At 39.9% G+C, this 23,894-nt stretch overlaps 1 protein-coding gene and 1 long non-coding RNA gene across 4 annotated transcripts in view; one reads left to right on the top strand and one right to left on the bottom strand.

The window, feature by feature from the left end:
- Positions 1 to 23,894, bottom strand: part of LOC105921249 (protein jagunal homolog 1-B) — a 48,984-nt gene that overhangs the window by 16,135 nt on the left and 8,955 nt on the right. The gene's annotated exons all lie outside the window — the stretch shown is intronic.
- LOC118557779 lies at positions 16,552 to 23,078 on the top strand. 3 transcript variants are annotated; one of them, XR_004927998.1, is made up of 2 exons: positions 16,552 to 18,680; positions 21,034 to 23,078. It is a non-coding gene; the product is annotated as an uncharacterized LOC118557779 (long non-coding RNA). The 3 variants fall into 3 exon arrangements; XR_004927999.1 differs by having other exon boundaries at positions 18,118 to 18,680; positions 21,078 to 23,078; XR_004927997.1 differs by lacking the exon at positions 16,552 to 18,680 and adding an exon at positions 20,050 to 20,940.

The raw sequence follows: 23,894 nt of genomic DNA, 5'->3' as shown, positions 1-23,894 counted from the left end.
AATAAACAGTGAGAGCCGACGTGAGTTTTGAAACTGCAAAGCTTTGTCTTAAACGGAAGATCAAACGTGCATCTACACAGCACAGCGTTCATAGACCAGTGTGATGCCTTTGCGAGCGTCAGAAAGCTATGGTGCATTCAGGAGCATGGGACATTTCAAACTTACAAGGAAAGAGGCATAAAACGAAATAGAACTTAACTCATACAGTAATGTATTAATTCAGAAACAGCGGGGGCTTTCTTACAATACTGAATGCTCTATAATTGTATTTCTGATATTTTTTGATTATGCACATCTGTTAGCTTTTTATTCTGAAAAATGTATAATATTACATATAATATAATATAATATTACAGCAGCAAATTATCAAAGTTTTTCAGGGGATGCATTTTGTGTTCGTCTCTAGAATCCTCGCCGATGATATATCGTGTGTGTGATGGGTGCAAGTGAAATTAAACTGAGATAAGAGATTTCGAAAGAGCGATATGACTGAAATAAATTCAACATGTAAATTCAATTTGAAATTCCAACCCTGTATTTTTATAATAAAAATTTGACTTTGTTCGTGAAGAAATGTTATGATCGTAATCATAATCGAGGAGGCCACCTCGCCAAACTCACGCTACCGCCTCGGCAACATAAAAAAATAAATAAAAAAAACTAACTCGATATGCTGTTTATTTGACGGTAACAGCCGTTTTTTTGTTGTTGCTTTCGCGCATGCATATAGTGAATGGCAGGAAAAAACACAGGCGCTCCGCTCCGGCCGTCCGCGCAAAGGTTTCTCTCGCCCCCCGTTCCGACAACTCAACGCCTCGCCTAAGCAAATTCCTGGGGGAAACACTGATAGACCTCACCTAATCTGATCTGTTTTATGTGGTGCTAGTAATTCAAATTAAACAAATTTTATGCAAATGGAGATTACCTTACCTTGTTAAAAGATGATGATAACATCGTGTGAAAAAAATAATGTTTTAAGAATAATAATAAAAAACAAAGGTTGTTTTTGAAGAATTGATTATTCAAATTTTTTGCCTTTTATTCAATTTGAAACATGCACTCTGACTATTGTTTAAATAATCACCTGTCTTGAAAGCTTCCAAAATACATCAGGGAGACTCTATTTTTCAAAATTCTCCCCTCCGGGGCTCGGGCACCGGCATAAGTGCACCCTCCTACCTGATAGTGTGTGGCCTGCTACTAGGGGTGTAAATAATAATCGTTTTGTATCGATGCATCGATGCAACAGCCGACGATCCGATGCATCGACACGTCCGCAAGAGTGTCGATTCATGTTTTTTTTCCCTCCGGTCTATTTTTATCTATTTGCTCCTGGACGTAATTCTGACTCCCGTGCTGCGGTGGCGCTAAACCTATTTTGCCCTCCTACATCACTATCTTTAGCCACTACCCTCTTTCCGCTTGCACACACACTCGCGTAAAAAGTACGCAAGACAGACATGGCGGAGATAACGGAGCTGAAAGAAGAGGTAGGCAAGACAGACGTGGCGGAGGAAAAAGAAGATGAAAGCTGCCACCACGCTCATGTGCGAAGAAAAGCAACACACAGTGTCAATCATCGCACCCCTCGTAACGAAGTTGCTGACGCGTTTCGAATGTGCACCAGAAGACACTCCCTTGATCAAACACACGAAACGAGTCATGGCTGAGGATCTCCGAGAACGGTATGTGGACGAGGAACCATTCTTACTCCAAGTAGCTGCATTGGACCCTATGTTTAAAAAGCTGCCTTTCCTGAGTGATGAAAGAAGAAACCAAACTTTTGAATTAGAGCTGTGCATAAAAATCGATACAAAGATTAATATCGATTTTTTAAAAAATGATTTAAAACCGATATTCTGGCTTTCAATATCGATATACCTCCCAACACCTAGGGGGCGCTATTGCAGCCTAACCTTCATCCCTAAAATCAGACGTTTGGGCACGTTTTTGGTTTCTGTGATACATTAAATGCATTGAACCAAATGCACTCTGTTTTCCTGTTAATATATCAGTGTTCAATAAATTGAACATAAATATAATATTTGGCTGGTTTTGTTGATTGAATGACTTTGAGCATTTGAAAGTAATAAATATCGATATTGGAGTCAAATCAAATCAAGGTGAGCTATATCGAGAATCGTATTGTATCGTGAGCTATGTATCGAAAATTGTATCGAATCGGCTAATCCTAGATGATACCCAGCCCTACTTTGAATGCATTGCTGAAGAAGCAGTACAGCTGAAGGAACAGAGGGTACGTTGTTTCTCATCATATACTTTTTAAAATACAGTATAGCGTTTATTTATTCATCATTATTAGTCATTAGTTAGTGGTGTTGCTGTGTTTTAAGGTATTACATTGATTGTTGGGTGTCGTTTTTATGTAGTAGTAAGTTGGTGCTTATGAGAGTATATGTGTCTTACTCACTTTAATGAGTATCGTTATTTTATAGTGAATGAAGCACAGCGGTATTTTTTGTTACCATTTGCTGCTAGTGCACTTTTGCACTCATTGCACCGATTTTGTTAAGTATTGTTATTCCATAGTGAATATAGTATAGGCCTATTTTTGTTACCTAATCTGCTAGTGCACTTATGCACACATTGCTCTGATTTTGTGCAGTATTTTTTGATGCAAGGCCTTTCAGAATGTATAACACAGAGGCATTATTATTTTTCAGTCAATGAGGTTTTCATAGGCCTAGGTGGAGTACAACTTTGCTACTTCTGTTATCTGCTGTTTCTCAAATAAAATGCATAACGATATTACAGCTTTCATTAATTTATTTCACATTTGAAACATTGTCTAGCCTGTAAGGTAAAAAAAAAATTACCAATAATCGAATCGAATCATAGTGTATTCTTGAGTATCGAAAATAATCGAATTGTTTGGTCAGGAAATTGATACTGAATCGAATCGCCATGATGGGTGTGATTTACACCCCTACCTGCTACTGTAAAAAAGTTTGACTGCCCTGGATTTGGTCCAGAAGTTGATTGAGAGCATGCTAGGGAGAATTCCAGAGGTCCTGAAGAAGAGGGGTCAACACTGCAAATATTGACTTGCTGCATTAACTCATGTCATTAAAAGCTTTTGTTACTCATAATATGATTGCAATTGTATTTCTGTACCAGTGACGTGCAGTCAGGGGAGGCAAGTGAGGCCAAGCCTCACTTGTCATCATGGAAAGAAATAAAATATATAATGATAACATAATATAAATTGCGATTAACTCAGTCATTTGTAATAAGTAATTTTTTTATCCAATTTCCTCATTTTTGATTATATTCGCTTTAAAATCGCAGACTTTTCGCTATTTTTCATGTAAATCCTTGGTGGCGCTTGATAGCGAAGCCGGTGAGGCTGCAGCGAGCTTGGCCTCCCCTGGGATTGCGCAATTCCATGTTAACTGCGCTGGCTTCCATTCTGTGAATGCATCTTTCTGTCTCTAGATCATACATTCAATTGTTCAAACAGTTATGAACTGATTTTCCATAGTTTATTGTATGTGGATAGCTTATTCTGTTTTGGTCATCAAACTGTGTGCAGGTAACATGTTTTCGTGCTGCTGCGTGATCACAAAAGGCAGAGAAGTGGTTGTAGGTGAGGCCGGCAGTTCCTTGGCCTCTAGGCAGGGGGCGCTCAAGGGGCACCGCTCGTTATCCCAAAACTGTAGAGTCACAGCAAGTTATGGCTGTATTATTAGCAAGTTTTTTAAATGCACAAACAATACAGCTCCAGCCGTACTCTGTCCTTTTGTGACAAAAATAAATACACGGAGAGTTAACACTAGGAGAGCAGCGGGTGGCAACTGTATAGCAGAGGGGCGCAAAACCACTGTTGGACAGTCAAGTTTCTCAGTGATAGGGATCCATCTTTGGAATGATTTACCAACGGTAATAAAAATAGAAACTGACCTGAAAACATTTAATAGAAAGGTGAAACATTGGCTGAAAGAAAATCAAATATGTGAACATTGAGTCATTTTGATTATGTTGGATGTGAGGTGTTGTTTTGTGTAATGTTGTTAGGATTGTGTAAAATGGTAATGGTTGTCTTTTATAATGTATTTTATATATGATTGTGATAAGCTACGTTTTAGGAAAAATGTATTTAATAAAGGCCTGACTGGGGACTGGGGTTGCAAATTAGCCTATAGGCTAGAAACCTTTTATGCAACACATCTACCCATTTTGTTATGGCTCTGCCTATTACAATTATGAATGTAATAATGTGCGCTGCATTGTCCCTGACAAATAAACTAATAAAAAAAAAAAAAAGTTATGCTAAACAAGTAAAGCACTAAAAAGACTCTAAACGTACAGCCGGAACGGGACTGACCAAGGAAGGCTTTCCTCCCTGGCAGTAAGACTGAGAGAATTTTAAGACTGAAGAAATTAAAGAGAAAATATCGGTCATTTTACCAGAAAATGACCGATATTTTTGTGCAGAAAGAGAGCCGCATGCAGTGCATGGACTTCATTTATAAGTAGAGGTAAGACAGCCATAATTATTCATGTTTTGTTTTCGTAATGAAATGTGCGTAATGTGGGTTATAGTTTTTAAATGTGTTACAAATGCAGAAATCCATCATAACTCAAACTGTTACTAACCAAATGACAAATAATTAGATTTTATTTTTTTCATCAAAGAATCAATATCTTTTCCATGTCTCTTGGTGATTTGATTTGGCTCAATCAGTCTTCTCCAGCCCTTTGCAATGAGTCTACTCTGTAGAGTGTATATATTTGTAAATCTGACTCTGATGACGTCAGTGCCTCACCAGCTATGAACCCTACCGCACATCACTGTACGTATGTGACAACATCTGACATACACACATGAAAACCAGAGGGCAGCAGATCATGTGAAAATATAATATTTGTGTCATTCTCAATACTTTTGGCCATGACTGTAGTTTGATACGCCAGTACAGGACGTGACGGACTGCATTTCCCATGATGCAATGTGGTCAAAATGGCCACCAACTCCCATCATGCAACACGGTCAAGATGGCTGCCGACCGTAGCAACGAGATAACATTACTTTGATAAAGGTATTTAACACGGCCGCGTGTTGCATCCATCCTTCTTACTTGGCGCCCCGCCAGACTGGGGAGACACCCACATGCCACATGCTCGATTTTCTCGTTGGACCGAGATTTACCGAAGCAACCCATCCCTGCCGATGCAGGAGGTCGACTTTAAAAAGTACTTTCGAATCCACTCTGATCAAAGACTGAGAGCCGTTATCTCCCAATGATCGTCGGACCACGCTTTTGTTTTGGCCAAACAAAACACCAGAAGAGCCCATAGACTTTGGGGATCCCCCTCTCTTTGCTGTGTGACGGACCGGTGTTCGCCGAAGCGCTCCAGGACGCCCGCGGATTTGGAGCCGAGACATCCCCATGAGAAAACACAAGTAAACAGGACTTTCCCCTTTTGTTTATCTTTTCATCCTTAAGGTGATCTAATTGTGCCTGGGCAGAAATTTATTAGGATTTAGTTTATTGCTTAATTACTCCAAGATGGAGTTTGTTTAACTGCTAGATTTTGTAAGTGCATTTTGTAAGTGATTTTGGCTGTGTTTTGGTTTGGGTTTTTTATAAGTGGCTCTGCCGGAAGTCGATTTTTCTGTTTTCCCCTTTTTCTTTCCTTCCTCTTTTCTCCCGTTCAATCACTTTGTCTGAATCTTCAGTCCGCGCTCTGGCTTTGAATTCCTTATTCAGGACCACCTCCCTAGCTAAGGCAAACCCCACACTAGCGTAGGCGTTGATTACGTCATTAGGACCTCCTTCTCGCGCATTACGCAAGGTCGTAGGTTGTGTGTCGTCATAGTCGCCATTTAGGGAAGGTGCAGCGTAGCTAAGCTGTTAGCTAGCTTGTTGGAAAACATTGAAGCGTCCATCTGGATTCTCAAAGCTGTTTTGTCTTCCAATGCTGCTACGTCAAGTGCCGACGTCTTGAATGTGATGTTTAAACAACTGAGTTGAACTAAGATTTGCTACCTCTCATTTTACTCCATTTTTGACTTGTTTATTCTTATATACTTTTGCATGTTTAGTTTAGTAGTGAGTAGAGCTTCCTAAGTTATTGAATTAGAATAATTACTGTAACAGGGAATTGTTTTGGTTCAATAAATAACGTAACGGAGGGAACAGTAATTGTGTTCATTTCAATCCAGAGTTTGCATGGTCATCAGAATACAGAGCTATCTCTTTTTGAGTTAACATCTGAGATTAATACAGAGACATTTACATTGGATTGGTGATAAAGGAGTAAGATTAAACTCTAATTGTAGTTATAATTGAGTTATCAACGCTTGCTGGATTAACCTCATCGGTCAGAAACCCATCAAGCCCCTTGTCCTAGAATAAATGAGTTCATAACAGCTAATTAATAAATGCATTAGTGTTATTAGTGTTATAGTCTTGGGATCACCACCATTTGAACCATATTTTGTTATAGCTACTGTTATGCCATAAGTACGCGATGATGAATAATTGATCTCAGATTGAATTCTGAACATGTAGTATGAAGGGGGGTCACAAAGGAATTCCACTCTGGCCGCAACATGAGACCCTCAAGGCTTGGACGGCCCTTTTTCCCACCAGGGGTCCTGCTGAGAGCTCTCCTTACAGATACAAGCATTCTTTCACAGACAAAGAGCTCTCTCCTCTTTAGCCTTCTTCACTTCCGTCCAAAGCCGCTCAGATCGCCTCCTGCTCAGACCAGGAGAAAGCTGCTTCGGATCATGGGCCCTGCACGGGCCTGACCGACGCACACCCAGCACCTGGAGAGGTCTCTCATAGCCTGGGGAACATGTCCGGGCAAATACAGAGCTAAGTTGCTGTCTTAACCTCACCATCAGATGCAGGGGCAAAGATCCTGCATGCGAAACAGCTCTGTGTATTTTTCCTCAGCCTGTACAGGACAGCAAACCCAGATGGAGCTGAAGGCTGTATGCTGAGGAAAACCCCTGCTCAAATCGGACTGCATCCCGGTCAAAGAACGTGGCCTCCAAGCTACCCAGACCACGCCGTTAGCCACATGCTGCTGCAAGGCTAACGCTAGCCAGCCAAGAGACAAACCAACAACTGCCCTCCTTCAACGCTCCTTCCGTGAATGGCCAAACTGGACAGAACTGACACTAGACAAAGGACAGGTTTGAACAGGGAGCTAAGGGTGAAGTAAAAGGTTTATAGGGAAATGTCTTGTAAACCGTGTACCTGGTGTTTTGAACAAAAGGCTAACAATATAGCATTGCCAGCATTTGGTACGATGTCACTGTCGAGTGTGTTTTAAGGTTTTACCAGAAAGGTTACCTCCACGAGGGTTTCATACATTGATAGGACATTAATGTTTATATTATCCAGCCACTCATTATGACTAACAATAAAGCAAAAGCTTTCATTTGTTAACGCCGAGCGTCCGCTAGCCAACAGCCTTAAGAGCCTTGCTAACATCCGTACTCGGACATTTCAAAAGAAGTTCGTTTAAAGCATAAAGCGTAACTGTTCTACTCCGCCATCCTCCGATGGTGTTATGAGCCTTATTCCCGCATCAATATGACATATTAATGCCGGTTTTCAAGGCAATTTTGGCAACTTTATGTTGTAACCTATTAGCCACCGAGTTGCCACAGTGACCCTATGCGCCCAGAGAGAGAATCGCATTAACAAACTCGGTCGTAAGGGTTTAAATGATTTTACAGGACAAACCGGTCCTCAGAATAGTATTTCAACAAATAATGTTTTGTTTAACTTGGGCTTTGCATTGTGAATGGATTGAAATACATGGCAAATGTTTTAACTCCATTCCATGCTTTTGAAATCAGATCTGTAGTGAACAAAGATTCACTGAATTAATCTGATTATGATCAACCACTTTTGTTTGTCTTCTGTTTGTTTTTGCATGTAAATAGTTCCATAGCTTAGCTTCTTTTTATCTTCATTTTGCTTAGTAGTTTAGTTAAGTTTCACTAGCCTAGTAGAAAGGATTTATTAATCGAAATATTGTGTTAATTCAGGTAAACAGCATCACATAGTGATGTTTTTTGGATGTTCATTTTTATTTCTGTTATTAAATTCTTGGACTTGAAAAGAAGTTGTCACTCCTTTTATTCTATGTGTGTGCAGGTTTTGCTGTTAAAAAGATCGCTAGTGCTCGAATTCACCCCTTTCAACCATTGTCTTGATATCAGCTTAAGAGCTGATCATCACCAGACAATACTTAACAGAGTTATTTATGAAACATTAAATAACTTAAAACAGTGTATAATTGCACAACACTACTATTTAAGTTTGAATGACCTATTATTAAAATACCAAATTATAATTAATACTAATCATATTCAAACAGCTTTCTGGCATAACATTAAATTGGCTTTGCCCAGGGTGGGCTACTCTATTTTATTGGCATTCCTTTAGACTAGATGAATGACCAGCAATCTCTGAATTGAATAAACACAATCCATATTCGAGCACATTTTGATTGCAGCACCTTGCCAAAAAGTGCTATTCAATCATAATTGATTAAGGAACGTATATACGTGTTTGTGATGATTGAGATTGTTAATCTTTGGTTTAAGTATTGATTCCTAACCATGGAGTTAGTTATATTTAACCTGACTATGGCACACAGCACCAACTAGTGTGCAATCATTTTCTGTGTCGTGTTCTGCTTGGAAAAGAGAAACCTTGCCTCTACCTGGTGGACGTCGTGTGTAACTGTAGCATAATTGTTTTGGGTGAAACACTCTGTCTGCCTTAAATGGTTGTTTGAAAGTCAGTTTCTTAAAAACCTTATGGTTATTAGGCGCCCGCCTATGCATTGAAAATGCATGGCGGAAGCCTTATACTATGCGCCTAATAAGGGTGTCTTTATTAAGCGCCTGCCTATGCATTGAAAATTCATGGCGGAGGCCTTATACTATGCACCTAATAAGGGTTTCTTTATCAGGCTTAGGCTACTGGAGGACATCAGGGCCAGTTTTTCCTCACTCTACTGATTTCTACTGTTCTCCAGTTTTGCATTGCATTGCATTTCGACTTACAGTTGGAACAAAATTCGCAAAAAAACACCGAAAATTTGTCATTTTCAACACTCTACTATGTCGTCATGCTTTCACCTACGAACATCGTTTAACTTCCAGTTTGTAGATATATCTTTGAACTATTCAGAAGTAAAAACGGAATGTGCAAATCTTTTATCGTTTTCTCATCACGCCATTTTCAGTTACCATGGTGACAATTCTCCAAAAAACACAGAACAACTTTAGCCTACTTACTCAATTTTCACTCTACGTGCACAAATTATACATCAACACGTAGGTATTTCTGTTTGGATTCAGGAAATGTAACCCTCATTGGTGTAGGTCTTTTAGATTTCTTGCAAATCACCTCAGACCGGCAACAACCCCAAAGTCAAACTTATGCGAAAAAGACCGAACAACTTCAGCATACTCGCTCAATTTTCACTCTACGTAGACAAATCATACATCAAAACGTAGGTCTTTTTGTCTGGATTCAGAAAATGTAAACCTCATTGGTGTAGGACTTATAGATTTTTTTCATCACGCCATTTTCACCTACCCTGGTGACAAAATTGTCGAAAAAAACAACGAACAACTTTAGCCTACTCGATCAATTTTCACCTCTACATGCACAAATTATACATCAAAACGTAGGTATTTCTGTCTGGATTCAGGAAATGTAACCCTCATTGCTGTAGGTCTTATAGATTTTTCGCAAATCACCTTAGACCGGCAACAACCCCAAAGTCAAAATTATGTAAAAAAGACCGAACAACTTTAGCCTACTCGATCAATTTTCACCTCTACATGCACAAATTATACATCAAAGTGTAGGTCTTTTTGTCTGGATTCAGGAAATGTAACCCTCATTGGTGTACGATTTATAGATTTTTCGCAAATCACCTCAGACCGGCAACAACCCCAAACCCTCCCCAAATTGAGCTGCAGTTGTTGGGAGTTTTCCGTGCAGCAGACAGACAGCCAGGGCCGGTCAAAGCCATAGGCGTACTAAGGGGCCGCTTGGGCCCTCTGGTGCAAAGGGGGGGCAAATTTTTCTGTGATTTTTTTTTTTTTTTTACACACCACCAGGTGGGCGCCTTCTTCAACTTCGTTTCAACTGAACGATTCTAGTAATAGTTTATTATTTTTCCGTCACCGTTAATACAGGCCGAACCGCAGGGTCTACCCCCACTTACTATATATCAAAACGTTCGTCTCGACGACGCGATGCAGGCTTTTTGTACTTTACGCCATTTCGACTTACGGTTGGAACAAAATTAGCAAAAAAACAGAAAAATTGCCATTTTCAGTGTAGTCATGCTTTCACCCATGAACATCGTTTAACTTCCAGTTTGTAGATATATCTTTGAACTATTCAGAAGTGAAAACGGAATGTGGATATCTTTTATCGTTTTCTCATCATGCCATTTTAAGCTACCGTGGTGACAAGATTATCCAAAAAACACTGAACAACTAAAGCTTACTCGCTAATTAGCTGTTATGAACTCATTTATGCTGGAATAAATAATCTGGTCGGACTTTTAACCGACGAGATTTATCCGGCAGGCTGTGAGAACCCCAATGTAACTACAATTAGAGTTTAGATCCCTATTCCTTATCACCATCCAATGATATTGTCTCTGTATTAATATCAGATGTTAACTCCAAAGGAGGTTAGCTCTGAATTCTGAATACCCATGCAACTGTGAATTAGATTTAACACAAAACAATTTCTATTCCGCAGTGGTTGTTTATTAAACCAAAAGCAATTCCCTGTTACAGTAATTCTCTGATTCAACGACTTTGGAAATCTTACTCATTACTAAAACTACACATGCAAAATATTGGTGGAAATAAAAGAACAAAAAAATAAATAAACAATGGATTAACATGAGCAATTAGCTAATCTAAGTTCAGCTCACGGTTGTTTAAACCACACTCAGAGACATCGGCATTTGACGTTGCAGCATTGGGGAGCAGACACCCGCTCTGAGACACTCGCAAGACTATGATGACGTAGGCTCTACAACCTTGCGTGATGCGTGAGGGGAGGTCCTAGTGATGTCACCACGCTTACGCTAATGTGAGGCGGTACCTCGCTCCGAGAGGGAATGGTTCACGGGTGGGTTTAAAGAACAACCGCGGACTAAGATTCAACAAAGCGATCAAATTTACTGATAAGGAGAAGCGAAAAGAGGGGGGGAAAAGCATGGAAGAAGATGGAAAAGAACTGAAGCAGTGACCCACGGCGCGGTTTTTGATAAACCACAATCAACACAGCAAAAATCAATTGTTAAATGCATGCACATACAAAGAAAATATTCAGCAAAATAAATCCAACTTGGTCGTGGAGTGAAAAGCATTAACCTACATCTGCCCAGGCACTTCTAAACACCCTATGGGTGAAAAAGAAATAAAAAGGGAGAACCTCGTTACTTTGAGGTGAATCCGAGTGAAGTCCCGTTTGGGTCTGTGAGCTCTTGGAATAACGCGGCGTCCTGGATGCACCGGAGCGGGCAGCAGCAGGGACGGTGAGGATGAAAAAGCTCCTTCGTCTCTTCCTCCGGGCTCACAGTCGCTTTGCTCGGCCCAGCAAAGCGTAGTCCTCTTTTGATCACTGGGAGATAAGGCGGCTTCCAGTATTTGATCAGAGGGAATTAAAAGTACCTTTTAGAGTCGACCTCCTGCTATAATTAATGCAGGGAAAAATTTGCTTCGGAAAATCTCGGTCCAGCGAGAAACTCGAGCACGTGGCGTGTGGGTAATTAATCCACGGAGTACAGCTGTGTGTCTTCTCAGGTTGGCGGTGTGCAAGAGAAAGAAGGCAGATTTCGGTCCTCGGCCGCAATAAATACCTTTCCCCCTAGTAACGTTATCTCTCTGTCCATTGTTGGGGGGGGGGGGGGCGGCCATTTTGGGCAGAGTTGCATGATGGGAGTTGATGGCCATTTTGACCACCTTGCATCATGGGAAATGCAGTCCGTCATGTCCTGAACTAATGCAAGTTTGTCACGTCCTGACATGGCACAACACAGGGTTCAGTCCTTGGACCAATTCTCTTTACTATATATATATATATATATATATATATATATATATATATATATATATATATATATATATATATATATGTAAATAAATAAAAATATAACTTTAAATTTCCTGCACATAAATTCTGACAAGACAGAAGTTGTAATGTTTGGACCAGAGTCCTCAAAAAGTAAACTTCTTAATCAATCACTTAATCTGGATGGCATTAACCCGGCCTCTGGTAATAAAGTAAAAAAAAAATCTTGGTGTTATTTTTGACCAAGACATGTAATTTAAATCCCATATTACACAGATTTCCAGAGTTTCCTTTTTTCACCTCAGGAATATCGCCAAAATAAGAAAAGTTCTGTCCAGGGGTGATGCTGAAAAGCTAGTCCATGCATTTGTTACTTCAAGGCTGGACTATTGTAATTCTTTACTATCAGGAAGTCCACAAAATGCAGTTCAAAGTCTTCAGCTGATCCAAAATGCTGCAGCAAGAGTTCTGATGAAAATCAACAAGAGGGATCATATTTCTCCAATTTTAGCTTTCCTTCATTGGCTTCCTGTTAAATCAAGAATATAATTAGGCGCCCGCCTATGCATTGAAAATGCATGGCGGAGGCCTTATGTTATGCACACAATTAGGATTTCTTTATTATTATTATTATTGTTTATTAATATTCCGTCACCGTTAATACAGCCCGAACCGTAGGGTCTACCCCCACATACTATATATCGAAACGTTCGTCTCGACGCCGCGATCAGGGCTTTTTGTACTTGACGCCATTTCGACTTACGGTTGGAACAAAATTTGCAAAAAAACACCGAAAAATTGTCATTTTCAACCCTCTACTGTGTCGTCATGCTTTCACCTACGAACATCGTTTAGCTTCCAGTTTGTAGATATATCTTTGAACTATTCAGAAGTGAAAACGGAATGTGCGTATCTTTTATCGTTTTCTCATCACGCCATTTTCAGTTACCATGGTGACAAAATTCTCCAAAAAACAGCAAACTACTCGCTCAATTTTCACTCTACGTGCACAAATTATACATCAACACGTAGGTATTTCTGTCTGGATTCAGGAAATGTAACCCTCATTGGTGTAGGTCTTTTAGATTTCTTGCAAATCACCTCAGACCGGCAACAACCCCAAAGTGAAACTTATGCGAAAAAGACCGAACAACTTCAGCCTACTCGCTCAATTTTCACTCTACGTAGACAAATTATACATCAAAACGTAGGTCTTTTTGTCTGGATTCAGGAAATGTAGCCCTCATTGGTGTACGATTTATAGATTTTTTGCAAATCACCTCAGACCGGCAACAACCCCAAACCCTCCCCATATTGAGCTGTAGTTGTTGGGATTTTTCCATGCAGCAGAGAGCCAGCCAGGGCCGGTCAAAGCCATAGGCGTACTAAGGGGCCGCTTGGGCCCTCTGGTGTAATGGGGGGCCTCAAATTTTTTTTTTTTTTTTTTTTTTTTTTACAAGTAACAATTAAATAACTTGAACAATTGATATAAATGAATGATGATAAATGAATTTGTTTAATTTATTTAGTATTCAGAAGTTTTAAGAAAACATTAAATTATTTATTTATTTCTGTATTTATTTTTAAATATGGAAGACTTGGTCCTCCATACTCCAGGGCTCAACAAGAGGTCATCTAAAGATGTTTTAGAACTGATTGGTGACCTTTAGTTTATATTTCAGAAAGTTAGTTATAAGTAGAGTTATGTGGTTTTATGTTTTTTGGATACAATCCGGGTTAGCACCCGAACATCCCTTTCAGACAGCTTCCTCGTGCGTCCACAGTTAATCCTGTTGGATGTGGTTCATCCTTCTTGGTGATATGCTGACATTACCCTGGACACCGTGGCTCTTGATACATCACAAACACTTGCTGTCTTGGTCACAGATGCAAGGCAAGGGAAATTTATTTATATAGCACAATTCAGTACAGAGACAATGCAAAGTGCTTTACATGATTAAAATATAGCAAAATAAATGCAAGTAGGAATAAAATGTAGATAGAAAATAGAATAAAAGCAAGTAGAGATAGAATGTAGAAACAAAGAAGAACATTAAAAACAGTAAAACCGTTTAACTAGAACAGTCAAAGGCAATTTTAAACAAATGTGTTTGTAATCTTGATTTAAAATAACTCAGGCTTTCTGCACTTTTGCAGTTTTCTGGAAGTTTGTTCCAGATAAGCGGAGCATAGGAACTAAATGCTGCTTCTCCTTGTTTAGTTCTGGTTCTAGGTATGCAGAGTAGGCTGAAGCCAGAAGACCTTAGTGGTCTGGATGATTGATACACTGATAACAAGTCTGTGATGTATTTAGGTGCTAAGCCATTTAGGGATTTATAAACTAACAGAAGTATTTTAAAGTCTATTCTCTGAGATACAGGGAGCCAGTGTAAGGACTTTAGAACTGGGGTGATGTTCTCTACTTTCTTAGTCTTAGTGAGGACGCGTGCAGCAGCGTTCTGGATCAGCTGCAGCTGTATGGTCCACTTTTTAGGCAGACCTGTGAAAACACCGTTGCAGTAATCAATTCTACTAAATACAGTGTTTCCCGCAGGAATTTGCTTATGCGAGGCGGACCGACTCACGGAGGGGGGGGGGGGGGGGGAGGACCGACTCGCGGAGCGGGGGTCCTCCCCCCACCCCCCCCTCCGTGAGTCGCGAAAGCGCGTGTTAACGTCACTTTTTTTTTTTTTTTTTTTTTTTTTTTTGGAATGTTGGCGTGGCGGTAGCGTGAGTTTGGCGTGGCGGCCGCCACGCCAAGATAGCGCTGCGGGAAACCCTGAAATATAAACGCATGGATTAGTTTTTCCAGATCCTTTTGAGACATTAGTCCTTTAATCCTGGAAAAGTTCCTCAGGTGATAGAAAGCCGACCTTGTAACTGTCTTTAGATGCTTTTGGAGGTTCAGGTCTGAGTCCATCACTACACCAAGGTTTCGGGCCTGATCATTGGTTCCTAGCTGAAGCGACTGAAGCTGTGTGCTAACTTTTGATCTCTCCTCTATTGGTCCAAATATTATTACTTCAGTTTTGTTTTTATTCAATTGAAGAAAGTTTTGACACATCCAGCAAGATGTGCACCAACAATTTGTCCTCCTTTGAACTCACTCATGTCACCCATAATGTTGTGTGCATTGCAATCTTTTGAGCAAAACTGTGCTTTTACCCTTCTAATTGGACCTTCACACTGTGCTCTTATTGGTTCAATGTGCAATTAATGAAGAATAGCCACCAGGCTGGTCCAATTTAGCCATGAAACCACCCACACTAAAATGAGAGGTGTTTCAGTTTCATTGTCAAACTCCTGTATATAGTGTATTTCACTTACTGAATTGAGTTACTAAAATAATTGTCTATACTTTTATTTATTAAGATTTAATTCTAGTGTTTATGTAAGGCAGAGGTAACAAATGTAAACGTTACGACCTTTTGTTTGGACCGTTTTTGCCTTTTCTTCTTTCTATTAAAAACGGCTCCAAGAGAAGAGGTGGAAACAACGCCCCCAAAATAACATTTGTGGCCAAAAAGTGTATTATGTCAGTAGTGATTTAGGACTACCGTAGCAAATGAATGGGAATCGTTGACCGTCGGCTGTCGCCAATTAGCTCATTAGCTGCGTCTCAGATCGATATCCCAGTTTGCAGCTCTGCAGACGCAAAGTTTTCCCGGTCGGCAGGTTTTGATGAAGACAAATCCTTTTCACTCAGAAGGTTTGATTTAAAATCCCCAAGCAATGAGAGCCTACGACCAAGGAACTCGGAAGCTTTGCCTTTGATGGTCACGCCCACCACCAGGCGGACGCCTTCTTCAACTTCTTCAGAAGTTGAACGATTCTAGTTTGAAATTCTTCTTCTAACGTATAAAGCCCTTAATAATCAAGCTCCATCATATATCAGAGCTCTGATTACCCCGTATGTTCCTAACAGAGCACTAACTCCCACCCTAACCCTGGGGGGGATGGGGGGGGGGGGGATTTATCCCCCCTCTGTTTGTGACGTCCCCCCCTCTGGTCATTGATGTTTTATCCCTGGGGGGGATACATATTCCTCCCCCCCTCTGGTCTGAATAGGTAATAATGTGGATTTTAAAAAAATGTATATAAATTAGGGCTGTCAGTTTTAACGCGTTATTAACGTGTTAACTTTGTTAGATCATAACGCCGACACTCGCGCATCAAAACACACACCGTTCCCTAATGTCTTTTCCCCGTCGTGCTCTCCGCACTGTGTTTCTTTTACCCTCTGCGCTTTCCGTAGTTTGAAGAGTGCTAGAAAACTGCACCAAACAGACCCGCGCTCACTGTTGCCAAAGACTGTTTAATTAATGCGACTTTGGGCTTCTTTTTTCTAAAAGCGCTTCTAAATTTCATAAGTCACGGGTTGCGTTTTTTTTGGGCAGGTTTCTGAAAGTTGTGGAATGTATTAACTTTGATTAATATTTTAGTACACATTTATGAAGGTATAACGTGCTTTTATTGTGCAATATATTTGCTTTGAGGCCTGTCTGTTTACCAGAAGAAGAGAATGTGAATAGGTTCTGTGTATGAGTATCAGGAGAACTTTCAAGGCCAGTCCGAGGCAGTGGGAAAGAACAGAAACTCCAGTTCACATGCAGCTGGAGAAAGTAATGAGGGAAGATAGTTATTAGGGAGTAAGATAGCGATAGGATGTGTGCGTCATTCATTGTGTGACTTTGTATAATCTGTGTTCTAACTTTAATAAAACTAGCCTGAGCGGGAGAGAGAGCGAGAGTTGTTGCCCGGAATCGGCAGGTGTATCATCTCTCCCCTTTGCAAAGGTGAAACTGAAATTCTGCGTCCATGGCTGAGTTATTATTTTAAAGTCCTGCACAACGAATTAACGAACCCGGGGAAGCAGACGGCTTCAACATTTGGGGGCTCGGTCCGGGATTCGGGGTGACAGGCAGAATTGGACTTCAGATTGGATCGAAAGGACGAGGGACACTGGCTGGCCACAACAAAACAAGGTAGGCAGAACCTGAATCTGCATTTTCGGCTTAGAAAAATAGTCTAAATTAAGTGTCCCAAGTCTCAGTAGAACTAAATCTGCTAAATTAATGCTTTGGAGTGCCTTGGAGCAGTACTGAAAAAGTGTGGTTCAGAAATGTATTGAGAATTTTGAAAAAAAAGAGAGAAAAGAAAAGAGAACGAGACCAGGCAAAAATAGTTCTGACATAAAATAACAGAAATAGAGGAAGACCTGTGAGTTCCGAAATCTAAAGGTGTTTCTCGAGCGTGGCGGCTCACTGCGGTTCTCGACGGGGAACCGTCTTTTTGCTGGGTTAGAGGCCCGAGAAGTGAGAAACCTCGAATTCTACATAAAAGGTTGAGCGAGATCAGGCAATACACATTGAATGGATGCGGAGATAACAGAGTGACTCTGTGAAGCTCCGATTACAGACGAAATAAAGTTCTGATATAACATTACAGAACTAAGAACAGAGTAAAATATAAGTTGTGCGGATAACACAACAAGAAAAAGTCCTGTGAGCTTTAAATCTTTTTTTTTAACAAACCGTGACCTGACGTAGAAACAGGGAGACCGGTTTATGAGCCGTGAGCTGGACACACACACACCCAGCGAGAATCGGACAGGGAATAAAGATAAAGATAAAATGAATGAGCTGTTGGCTGAACACACAATCAGCTATGACAGACTTTTGTTAAAAAAAAAAAAAAAACAGTTTGAATGTTGAGTGCTTGACTGGGGGAGAACGCCAAAACGCGAGCGATCCCCACTTGCTGCGGGTTTGCATGAGCCATAATATTAAACAGCAGGACCCACTCTGATCAAATTTAACATTTAGCTACATGGGTAAAATAATACAATTCAGGTTTAAGAGGTGACTTAACAAACAGAAAATAGCTAAAATTCCAGGAAGCTATCTTTAATAAATCGGGAAATCTAAAAGGTAAATACAGAGCAACACTCTGGGAGTTTTTTAGAACAAGGAGTTTTCATATAAAAAAAAAAAAGAAAAAAAAAAAGAGAGAGACGTCTCGCAGAACACCACGCGCAAGCTGTCTGTCTGTCTTGTACAACATATTGTGTCTGTGGAAATGAGATCATTTTGTTTGAGTGAGTGGGGGAGAGACTGCTTGGATCCGCGGAGATTGATGTCTGTGCGCTAATGGGTTTTTGTGTGTAAGTCTGTGTGTGTAGATTTGTGCGTATGACAGAGCTGAGAATAGCAACTGAAGCGTAAGAGGTGCATTTGATCAGGATATTAGTGAAAATAAATAGAATTGTGCAGCATGGATATCAATGGGATGACAGATCGATGTATTTGTGGCTTTTTTGCCGCAACAAAGCGTTCTGAGTGCAACCAGCAGTTAGTCGAGGCAAAAAACAAAAAACAAAAAAAACAAAAAAAAAACGGAACTTTAGAAGCTCCGTTTCGCGGGGGAAACATTTTAGTAATGGACCGAATAGATGATTATCTCGGCTAGTGGGGGAAAATGACTAAAAAAAACGTGAAACGTAATGAGATAAAAGATGACAGGCGAGTGGCGAGATGTTAAACCTTGTTTCTGCGGAGGCGCGGCGTCGGACAGCCGGTAAATTGAGCGGTTACGGCGGTGCGGGGCAATTTTGCCAACTAAACTTCCCCGAGAAGTGACAGAGGCGCGTTGGCCAATAAGCATAATATTTCGGCAAAATATATTTCGGCAATCTAAACTTTTCAAACATGATCTGTGAAAAATACTGTTAAAGGGAAAGACACGTGTGTGTGTTTTGTTCGTCTAATTGTCTTGTTGTATGTGTTATTGGTGTGAAAGCTCTGTTCGTCTTTGGAAAATAATCCAGATTAAAATCCTAGAAAACCATGGTTTCAAAAAGTGTTTATTTGCGCTGAATGTCTGCAGCATTCAAAACAAATGCACTTTGGAAACTTCCATTAAACAGAAAGGTTTAACTAAACGGTTGTAAGAGAAAAAGACTTAAGAATTAATAATATAAAAGTTTGTCTAGCCCAAATTAAATTTAAACACGTAGATATTAACATGACTTAAATAAATATATCTCAGGCTTGTTACAAATGATTGAAACTGGGGATAAAGGTTTTTGGGTGCCTAATTATGGAGTACAGTTAACCAGAGCCGTGGGGAAAGTATTCAGTTACACTATTAATGCACAAAGCTTGTATTTGACAATGGATTGCATGACAGCTGTAAAAATAATAGAGTAGGGTCTTTTTTAGATTGTAATGTTATAACTTTATTAACTTGGCAAACAGCATATGGGGAGATTATAGGGGAGAAGTGGAGCTGGATGGTTTATGTGTAGGGGAGACTTTTTACACTGAGCTGAGGCAAACCTCGGGGGGACAGTTTGACCTAAAGCAGGACAATAGATATGATAAACAAAACTGACCATGATGAAAACATCTGAATGTGTTGGGCGGAGAGTTAACGGTTCCTGGTGACACCCCCAGGAACAACACATTAGAAACACCCATCAACCATACTTGTCATCTGTTACTACACCTACAGCCCAACTTCGCTGAAAACAGCCGAGGATTGGTCACTGATAGTTGATATGTCCCGCCTGCTGCTCAGGCCGCAGCCCTCCCCTCTAGAGGCAGACTTGCTGTCTCTGCATTTGACTAACTAAGGGACCGCTCAGGAATATGTGTTTGAGAAAGAGAGTAAATAATAAATGAATAATAAAACTTATATCTGTGTTTAGGAGTTAAATATATATATATTTCAGCATGAAATATTTATTTATTCACACATTTGTTTATACATTGTGTAAACATCAGGGCATAATAATTTGTGAGTTAGCTCATTATTGGCTATAGTTCATCATTTTATGGCACCAGAATGTTGTCATTCCAATTCTGAAAAGTACCTAAAAAGAAAAATAGTTTTTGTATAAGCATAATTTTAACTAGTGTGGTTTATTGCAAAAGTGCATATTAAAATTCCCAAATGAGCTTTTATACTTTTAGAAATAAAAAGATAGAATACGAGATTAATTGAAATTAAAATTTTAATAGTTTGAGAGCCCTAGTTTGAATATAATACACTAGACTTAAATCTGGTTGATCTAAGGAAAGCAGGAATTAGCTCACTAACAACTGCTGCTAATTGTAGGTCTAGGAATCACCAGTTAGCAGAAACAAAAGTTAAAAGTTAAAATGGAACTTAAAGCTGTTTGGTAAAAGTACAACCCGGTTGATTAGACAGATTTTATCAGCCCTACGTCTAGTCATGCATCAGTTTTACAGTTATCCTCAGATGGAGTTGCTGATGTTTAAGAATTTATGAAGAATGTTACTGGTTTAAATCGTTTTACTACAGAAGTTAAACTTTGCAGAGGGACAGAAATCAACAGGAACAAAAAGGATTTGGAAAAATTAAAGGGCAGATCCCAAAGGATTTTTTTTAATGTAAACACGTTCTCTAAATTAGATAATTTGACTAAAGGTACACATGGTTGTGTGCCCTCTTCTGCTGCAAATTATATTGAAAATGATGCTTGAACGTTCCACATGCCAGATGTAACTTTGTTTTCTTTACTAATTTCTTACTTGGAAGATGGAGTTATAAAACATTCTCCCTTAACACCCCAGCAGTGGTTCTTAATTTGACTGGGGCACACAACAGCGGTGAATTATTTAGAAAAATGGTTTTAAAGGGTTTGTCCTCTTCAGCATTACAGCTGATTGTGATTATGCTCGCTGGGACAAAACATTTGGTACATCATTTTCCAATGTGGCTCAGGATGGGGAGAGAAAGAGTAAATAATAATAATAAAAAAGTATTACAAGATCTATTATTTAAATTGCAATTACAAGGAACAAAACAGAAAGTAAGTAAAATAAAAAGTGAACATGTGATGTTTCAGCAGTTGGATCTTCAACCCTGAAGGTGTCACCTCAGTTTAATTAACTCTAAGGAGGAGGCTTGCCTATTGCCTCCTTTTCTCTATTCTTTATTTATTTACAGGTCTGTTGGTTGCTGAACGTGGAAGCAGATGGCTTGGTGGTCAGTGTGGCGTCGAGTATTGAACCCAGGGCGTGATGGATGAGTGTTTGGAGCTGATATGGTGGACATGTTAAAGCACCCATCGACATACAATTGTGATTGTCCTGGACATTGAACGCCTGTGGGCTGTTTCACCCCACCAGCAGGTCAACCTGGTATGAAGCAACCAAGTCCTGACATGACCTCACCTCCTCAAGGTCAGTACCCCTGCAAGGGGATAACTCTTCTGATGACACACCCCTGAGCATGGCCAGCTGCATGAGCACTACAGACTCTGAGCTGTCAGCGGAAAAGACTGCATGAACTTTTGGTGGACACTGGAGATACATATGGGCCTCTGAGTTGTGGACTAAGACTGTCACTGAATATGATACTGAGAGAAGAAACAGTGTCTGCCCTTGTGATCTGAGGGGGAGAAAGCATTGCTAGCATCTATGGAGGACTGAGAACAGAGCCTGCTACAACTGGTGTTCTCTCCAGCTATGGAAGATGCAACGTCTGGGTTCCTGCTCTTCCTCCCACCTGACCTGCCACACGTCACTCTGTTCTACGACAGCAACCGCACAGACTGGTATCATGATTCTTTAAGGTAAAACACAGACAGTCATTCTAGGAATATGTATGTGGCACCTGAGCGTTTGGCAGCTGTTACTGCTGAACAATTTATAACGATATATGAGGTCGGATGAAACGATTTCACACATTTGTCTTTCTCTCCATGTTGAGCACCACAAAGAAGTAGGGGCATGGTTAAACATTCCCTTCAGGCAACTGATTGGGCTCCTACCAGCGTGCAGGTTTGTTGTTTTAAAATATACTCATACCTTTTAAGTTATCTGTGATGTAACTGATAAGTTTATTTCAAACATGAGTTTGAAGTGTTACCATGGCCGGGAACGTACTGATCATCATTAATCAGCAGAAGGTCCACGGAGGTGGGAATACTTTCATGTGTTCCAGTTACATTTAAGGTTAGTAAAGATAAAATACCAATTTGCCAAGGAACGTGTCTTTCGTGGGCTGTGTTATTTTCCGCAGGAACAACCAATGTGTCCCCCAATAACAAGCAAAGCGTTCTAACAAACCTAAACTACAGCGCGTGGAAGACACATTATAGTTTTGGGACTAAATGGCTGCTGTGACAACTACATGGTGGGTACGTTGATCTCACGCAACCTTTGAGGGACCTCGGGAAAATATCAGGTATGATAAAGTTGAATAAGATTTTGAATTGGATTCAGGATTCGAGGAATTTTTTTTTTTCTTCTTACTTCACCAAAGATTACCCTATGCAGTTGAATTGACTATTATTGACAGCTTCTTATGTAATGATGGGTGTGGAGCAGAACCCGATATTCTGCAGAACAGTTATTCCTTTAAACTGGATTTAATAGAAGACAGGTGAACATAAACAGGATCCAAATAGATTTAAGGCAGACATCCAAACAAGGTGGACGGGAACTGGCGAACAGACTTGGCAGAGTAAACTGAAACAGGTAATCCAAAACAGAATCAAGGTGCCGGGGCTCTTACCAAAACAGAGAGAGTAACCGAGGAGGAACAGGAGCATGGGCATGTGAGTGTGACGGACCAACAAATAACTGAGGAGCAAGTGAGGCTTAAATAAAACAGGTGAGCAGAGGGAACTAATTAACCATAGGACGGTGGAAGCAATAACGATGCTGACAGAAGAATAAACCTAAGACTGAGGATAACACAAAGCACAGAACACAGATAAGGACTAATACAAAGACCGGAAAACTTAAAACCATACACAGACTAAACAGGAACCTAAAATAAGATAGAACCTACAAAAGAAATAAAACCAGAGGCAGGAGAGAACTAACTTCACCAAACAATAAACCTAGACAAAAACAGAACGTTACATTTTACTGTTGTTTCTGGAATAAAACTAGTTTGATTCCAAAAGGGGGATGTACATATCAGTAAATGTTAGATAAAATATTAGATAAAATAGAAAAACAGGGTGCAGGATTTTTTACATGAGAATGGCATCTATTGAAGAGGAACTGAGAGAGGAACTAGAAAAAGCTGTTCCTGCGTAACAGCGAGTGAGAATGCTAATCTGCAGAATGATTGAGCAGAAGATGCAGAAAACATTGAAATCAGATTTAAAGAATTGAAAAAAAAAATTGAATTAAGAATTTAAAGGGATTTGAAGAATTTGAAAAACTTGAAGAAATTTGAAAAATTTAAAAAAAAAACTTGAAAGAATTTGAAGATTAAGAACAATTAGAAGAATGGGAAGAATTTGAAGGAATTATTTTAAAATATTTTAAAAAGTGTAAACGTTAGCATAACCATGAGATATAGCAGGCATGCCGGGAACGAGCCGAACGTTTTGACACCAAAATTGTTGAAATTGGTTGAAGTATGCGGGAGTAGTTAGACATCGACGTAATAATAATAATAATAATAATAAAGAAAAACAGGAAAACAATAAGTGAGAAGGCTGTATAGCATTCTCACTGATTAATTACAAGAAGAGTGTAGGTGGAGCAGAGCAGTTTCAGAGGTGCGTTAGAGTAGAACAGGTGCTGTAAAACGTGGTGTTTCCTCCAGGATTAAAACAGGAACTTTTTCTGAAGCACCCGGAGTAGAACATTATAGAGGTTACAGCAATGTCGTGTGTAAAGTAGTGTGTGTGCGCGATGTGTGGTCATTTTAATCCAAGGAAGATTTGGACATCGTTATAGGAAAAAATGTACTTTGATTTCAAACCACAATTAACTAACTTTTGATTCCACAGACACGGTG

This window comes from Fundulus heteroclitus, chromosome 24, assembly GCF_011125445.2.
Source record: "Fundulus heteroclitus isolate FHET01 chromosome 24, MU-UCD_Fhet_4.1, whole genome shotgun sequence".
NCBI lineage: Eukaryota > Metazoa > Chordata > Actinopteri > Cyprinodontiformes > Fundulidae > Fundulus > Fundulus heteroclitus.
Note: the sequence above shows the minus strand (reverse complement) of the source record. Positions and strands in the feature narration are given on the sequence as shown.